Here is a 7,124-nt window from a genome sequence, read left to right on the forward strand (position 1 = left end):
GTCCTGGAGGGATAATGTCTAGGGGCTTCTTGAGCCAGGCTTTTGCCATAAGGAGAGAGCAGTAGAGACAGTTCTCTCTGAAAATATTTCAGCTTCTCACTGTGGTGATATTTTTAGCAACCTGCTGGCAGAGGTGGAGCCTTGGTACATATTTAAACGGGCTTCTGCCAAGCTCGAGTCTACCCACCTCTTCCCTACTCCATGTCCCACAGAGGAAAGGGGGAGAAATTTCATGGTCTAATCAATAGTACTCTGGAGAGATTCCATCTCCTTAGGTTAATGAGTGACCCTGGGCAGAACAGGTCCTCTCTACCATTTAGATTCCCAACCTGCAGCACTGTGACAACCCTTGTCATTTGTCTCTAAAAACAATTTTATTGTTCTTTACTATGTAGGGAGAGAATGACAAGACCTGGAGTTAGGAAGAACTGACTTGGTCTTTGACGTTAGCTGTGTGACTCTGGGTAAGTTACTTAACCTCAGTTTCCTCATCTGTAAAATGAGCTGGAGAAGGAAATGGCAAACCACTGCAATATCTTTACCAAGAAAACTCCAAATGGGGTCATGAAGAGTCAGACATGATTGAAATGACTGAACAACAACAAACATGTAGAGGACACTGTGCAAGGTGCTATGGATACAAAGTCAAATTGTTCCCAGCTTTAAAGAACTTACATTCAACTGGGGGATATGAAAAAAAAATCAGCCCTTTTGCTTAAGGACCTTCAATTTCATTTGTTTATTAAAATATATAGTTCCTACCCTTGAGGGCCTTAGAATTTCCCAGAGGGAAACATGAGGTAGGTCCACATATGCATGAAGTTGATTAAGCAGTCATTTAATAAGCATTTATTAAATGTCAGGCACTGTGCTGAGTGGTGAGGGATACAAATGACAGAATTAAATACGTTCTGCTCTTCAGAAGCTTATATTCAAAAGGGAGACATATGCAGATATACAAATTGTATATCCCCAAAGTCTTAGTGCAATTTTAAGCCTTAACAATTTAAAACCAACTTTTGAGGCCTCCCCCATACGGGATTAAAAAATAAATATGAAGAGGATAAATACAAATCAGTCAATCAATAAACATTTATTAAGTGCCTACTATGTGCCAGGTACTATGCTAAGTATTGGGTAAACAAAAGGAAGCAAAAGACAAGTTTTTGCCCTCAAGGAGCTTTTAATTCTAATACAAATGAAGCAAGCAAAGTGGTTAAATAAAAGGTACTTTGGGTAGGAGAGCATTAATGGTTGGGAATGGTAGTGGAGAAGAGGAAGAGCTCCCAAAAAGTAAAAGGTGATACTTGGGCTGTGTCTTGAAGGAAGAGAGGGACTGGGGGCGGGGCAGAATAAGGGGACACAAAGGCACAGATATTGAAGGAATGTTGTGTGTAAAGAACAGAGAAATGCCTAGTCTGGTTGGTTTGGGTTGTTAAGGGAAGGGGAGTAACGTACATTATGAAAGATAGGTAGGCATCATGTTGTAAATGGCTTAAAAGTTAAACAAAAGAAGTTTGCATTTTATCTAGGGGCATTAAATAGGGAGCCACAGGGTTTTACTGAGAAGGAGAGTAGCAGGGTCAGATCTGTACTTAAGAAAAATCACTTTAGCATCAGACTGGAGGATGGACTAAAGGGAAGAAAGACTTTGGGTATAGGAAGACCAATTAGGAGCCAGTGATATAATCCAGATGAGAAGTGATGGGGGCCTGAACTAAGCTAATAGCTATGAGAAGAGAGAAGGGGGTGGATGTGCGAGAGATGTGGAGGTAGAAGGGGTAAGATTTGGCAACCGATCATATATGTGGGATGAAGAAGAGTGAAAAGTCAAGGATAATGTCAAGGTTAGGATCCTGGGAGATTGGAAGAATGATGGTGGATCTGACAGAAATAGGGAGGATTTGGGGAGAAAGGGACCTTTTTTGCATTTGTGGAGTTTAAGATGGCACTGGGGCAACCAGTTTGAAATGTCCAATAGGCAAATGCAAGACATGCATAAGGGAGCTACTGAAGCTAGATATATAGATCTCTGAGTCATCTACATAGAGATGATAATTAAATATAGTGGAACAGATATTGACAGAGAAAGAAAAAAGGGGAGAGAGAGAGACAGAGATAGAGACAGAGAGAGACAGAACCAGAGCCAGAGTCAGAGAGAAGAAAAGAAAGTGAAAAGAAGAGAGCCCAGGACACAACCTTGAGTCACACCTACAGTTAGGGGCCATAATAAGGATGATGAGCCAGCAAAGGTATAGATAGAGTGAGTAGAGATGGGGGTGGGAATAAAATAAACACTTATATGGTCACAACTATATGCCAGTGCCAGGTATGGTGCTAAGTGCTTTTTACAGATATTATCTCACTTGATCCTCACACAACAACATTGCAAGTTAAGTGATATTATTATTCCCATTTTACAGGAAATTATTATAGGATATTATCTCTTTGTACAGAGGAAACTGAGGCACATAGAGAGAGGTTAAATGACTTGACCAGGATCACACAACTAGTAAGTATCTGAGACTGGATTTGACCTCAGGTCTTCTTGACTCCAGGCCCTGTGCTCCAAGCAGTGTGTCATCTAGCTATCTCAAAGTAAGAGAACTTGGAGAGAATATCCATGAGGCTAAGGTGATCAACAGTGTCAAATATAGCAAATAGGTCAAGAAGGATGAGAACTGAGGAAAGCCCATCAGATTGGACTGGTTAGACATTTTTGGTAATTTTGAAAAGAACAATTTCAGTTGAATGGTAAGGTTAGAAGCCAAATTCTCAAGGGTTACAAAGTGACTAACAGGTTTTTTTAGGGGTTCAAATGAAAAGGCAAGGAGAGATATAAGAAGAAAGCTTGAGGGGATGGTAAGGTCTAGTGAAGGTTTTCTTTTTAAGAATAGAAGATCATGTTTGAAGGTAACAAGAAAGGAAATAGTAGATAGCAGGAAGTAAAAGATGGAGATGATGATTGAGCTTACAATATGTTGAAGAACATGAGAAGGGTGGGGAAAAGGGTAATATAGAGTGATTGACCTTGGCCAAGGGAAGGGACATCTTATTGTCAGAGAGTGAGGGAAAGGAAGAAAAAGTAGGGAATTGAACTCAGAGGAATTTGAGGATGAAGAGAAAGAAAGATGATTGAGCTTATGTCAAATAACTTTAATTTTCTTTTTTAAAAAGCTTAAAAGATATCTTATTTTACCAATTACATGTAACAACAATTTTTCCACATAGGTTTTCTGAAGTTACATGATCCAAGTTGTCTCCTTCCCTCCCTTTCTCCCACCTTCCCAGAGCTGGCTAGCAATTTGATCTGGCTTTTACATGTATTATCATTCAAAACATATTTCCATATTGTTCATTTTTGTGAGAGTAATCATATAAAACCAAAACCACAAAATAAAAACCCAAATAAATTAAAGTAAAAAATAGTATACTTAGATCTGCATTCAGACTCCAACAGCTCCAACAGCTTTTTTCTCTGGAGTTGGATAGCATTCTTTGTCATAAGTCAAGGGCAGAATTGCCCTAGATCATTGCATTGCTGAGAGTATCTAAGACTTTAATTTTCTAAATAAGAGGCAAAGTTCCCAGTTGAGAGAGAGGAGAAGATGGCGATATGGCAAGCCTGAGAGAAAGTTTGGAATAGCTTCTGTGGGGAGTGAGAGAATCAATTAAGGAGGAATAAAAGGATTGCTTTGATTCAATGACTGCCTAGTTGTTGGTGGAAAATTCAAGACTTAAATTGTGCCCAAACAGCACAGATATGTGATTCTCTCCAGCTCTGTTCAACCTTTTTTCCAACTCTGTTTATTAACAGAATGATGGAGTCAGATGGTGGGTGAAATCTAGGGTTGAGGAATGAGAAGCAATAGTCATCTGGTTGGTCAGGAAGTCAAACATTTATTAAGCACCTACTATGTGTCAAGCACTTTGCTAAACACTGGGGATGCCAAGACAGTCAAGTGACAGTTCCCACTCTCTAAGAGTTCATAGTTTAATGGGAATAACTGAAAACAACTATGTACAAAAAAGATATATACAGGATAAAATGGAGACAATCAACATAAAGAAGATTTTATTATTAAGGAGGATCAGAGAAGGCTTCTGAGAGAAGGTGAGTTGTTAGCTGAGACTTTAAGGAAGCCAGGAAAGCCAGGAACGAGAACATGAAGGAAAGAATTTTGGCATGGGGAACAACCAATGAAAATGTCCTTTTGGGAGATGGAGTGTATTGTATGAGGAATAACAAGGATTAGAGAGCAAGGGATTTGAGGATAGAGAAAAGCACAGAGTTAAAAAATTGGCTAACTATAAGTAGAGAATGGAAATGGGAGAATTCAAAATAAGAGCATGGGTAAAGGCCAATAGAAAGAACTGTGGAGTGGAAGGACTGGAGGTAGTGATGAGGGCAAAGAATAGGTACTGGAGGGTGAATCAGAGATGGATGGAATGGTAAGTCAGATAAAGGAATGTTGGTTTTTTTAAATTAAGGGGATCATTTTCCAGAACTAATGAGATCTAGGATATGGCCACCCCTATGTGTGACTGAGGTGGAATAAAAGAACAAATAATGGGATTTAGCAAGGAATTGGAAGGTTAAGGAAATTGAGACCATCAAGGTGGATATTTGAAGTCTCAGTACAAGGCTGGTATATTGAGGAGGAATAGAAGATGGTGAACCAGAAGATGAACTTCTAAAGAGAGTAGTTTGTATAGTCTCTCTTTCGTTCTGAGAGTTTTTCTCTCTGAGTGTCTTTCTCTATCTCTCTCTGGCTCTATCTCTCTCCTCCTTAGTTTCCATGGCTTTATTTATCATCTCTATGCTGATGACTTACAGATCTATATATTTAGAACCAGTTTCTCCCCTGAGCTTCAGGCCCATATCATCAGGTCATCAGGTACATGTTGGTCATTCCAAACCATAAATCAAGGAGATGATTCAAACTTAACAAGTTCAGAATAGCCCAGGAACTGATACATAGTAGTTAGCATGATGAAAATGTGGAAATTTTTAACTGAGTCAACTTCAAAGGAGATGTTGCCGAGTAATGGTGATAAAGATAGAGCCTGGAAGTGGAAGGAAAGAGTAATAGAGCCCCACCGCCCAAGGGGGGTAAGTGAAGGTACTGCCAGTGATGGACTTGATCACTAGAGGGGAAGTCATCTGGGGGAAGCCAGGTTTCAGTGAGAGCTAACAGATAAAATGAGTAGGAGAGAAAAAAGTCCTGAATGAAGGAAAATTTTGTTCCCTCAGGAATAGGAATTCCAAAAAGTAGGGATGAAGAGGATGGGGATAATAATAGAATGAGAGGTAGAGGATGGATTTTTAAAAAGGATAAATGATACAAAGTAACAAAAGAGTCAATTAAATGGTATAGACTGTTCTAGGAATTCAGAGGAGTGGTTGAGGATGAATTAGACATAGAGGGGAAGAACTTCAAGAAATGGGGAGGATTTTCTATGTTGTTGAATGTCAGTTTATGTAGGAGGTTAGGGGATAATAAGAGTGGATTAAAATGTTCAGAGGATCATAGAACTAGAAGAGAACTTAGAAAAAATGTAGTTCAAAGCTTTCATTTTATAGGTGAGGAAACTAGGGCTCAGAGAGATAAAGTGATTTGCCCAAGGTTACACTGGTGATAAATAGCAGAGATGGTATTAGAACACAGATTTTACAAGTCAAGAATTTTTTTCACCGAACCACGTATTGAATTGAATTAAAAAGTGAGGTAGTGGCCAGATTATTGAGAGTCTAAGGCTTCTCCCATAGTACTTAATACAGTGTCTAATAAATGATAGCTACTAGACAAATCTTTTTTGAATTAAATTATCGTTAGACAGTTGTTTCATTATCCTCCAACATCCTGGTTATTAACTATCACTAAGAGCAACAGACATGCATTCATTGCCCATTAAATGAATGACTCTGATTGAGGTTTTCTGAAATTTACAGGGATAGTATTCATGCTTTTGGGGAGCTTATGCTTTTTGAGAAAGGCAAGGTGAATCAGAGGTGATTTATAGAACTATAAATATGCAAAGCAATATGTATATACATGCTCAATATGTTGTGACTGTTTTATAAAATGATTGTTAATCTAAATAAAAAGATCACTAAAAGGACGTTGAATTCTAACTAGTGGAAAAACCAATAAAAGTCTTAGAGAAGAGTCAATAAAATATTTCCTTTATATGCTCCTTCATAGCAGAAATGGGAGAAGCTATTAGAACAGAATAGTATGTATATATACACGTTATTAAGTCATGTTTCCATATACAATTTTTTTTTTAATTTTTCCTTTGTCACAAGGGAGGGTTCAGTCTGGAGGTTGGGTGTGTGGAGAATGATCATGATATAAAAATAAGGCATCAATAAACCTTTTAAAAATTAAATTAAAAAGTTTAAATAATATGCCCTGTGACTGTTCTATTCTCTCCCTTAACCCCTAACCCATAACCCCTTGCCTTCTGAACTTAATGGGACTTCAGATCCATCTTGATGGCTCTAATCCTAAAGAATATTTAAGTTCTCCTTTCTGGTTCTACCCCTATCCCAGAGTAATTTTGAGGAAATCTCTAAAAGTTTACATATGATTTATGTCTCTGGATTTCTTTGAATATAAATAACAGGGTCCTCTTTCATAAAGGTGCTACAGTGTAAAATATGGTCATGGGGTATGGGAAAGCTGTTTCTTTCACCACTGAAAAGGCATGATATGCTTAGCCTTCAAAGGTACACATGAAATGCTCAAAAAGTCCACATAATAAATTTAATGTATTCCTCAATTCAATAAACATTTATTAAGCACCTTTGTGAGATTGCTAAATACTTATTTCCCATTTACCTTGGTTCTACACTGTCCAAGAAAAAAAACCCCATTATTTTGGAAGGTGGGAAGGTCCAGATCTTCTGACCAATTAGGAACATGGCTTCTTTTAGTTCCCTTGTCTTTGGATGATCCTGGCAGTTGTTATCTTCCTTTCTAAGAAGTGTGGAATTATAATTATCATTTTCTTTTGGTCATTTGATACCTTAAACCCAAACTCAGGAACTCTTGATCCCCCAAGGCTAGAAATCTTTTTCTCCAGGATTGTTAATTGCTAAACTATTCTTAGAGAAGAAA

This window comes from Gracilinanus agilis, chromosome 3 (genome assembly GCF_016433145.1).
Source record: "Gracilinanus agilis isolate LMUSP501 chromosome 3, AgileGrace, whole genome shotgun sequence".
Taxonomy (NCBI): Eukaryota; Metazoa; Chordata; class Mammalia; order Didelphimorphia; family Didelphidae; genus Gracilinanus; species Gracilinanus agilis.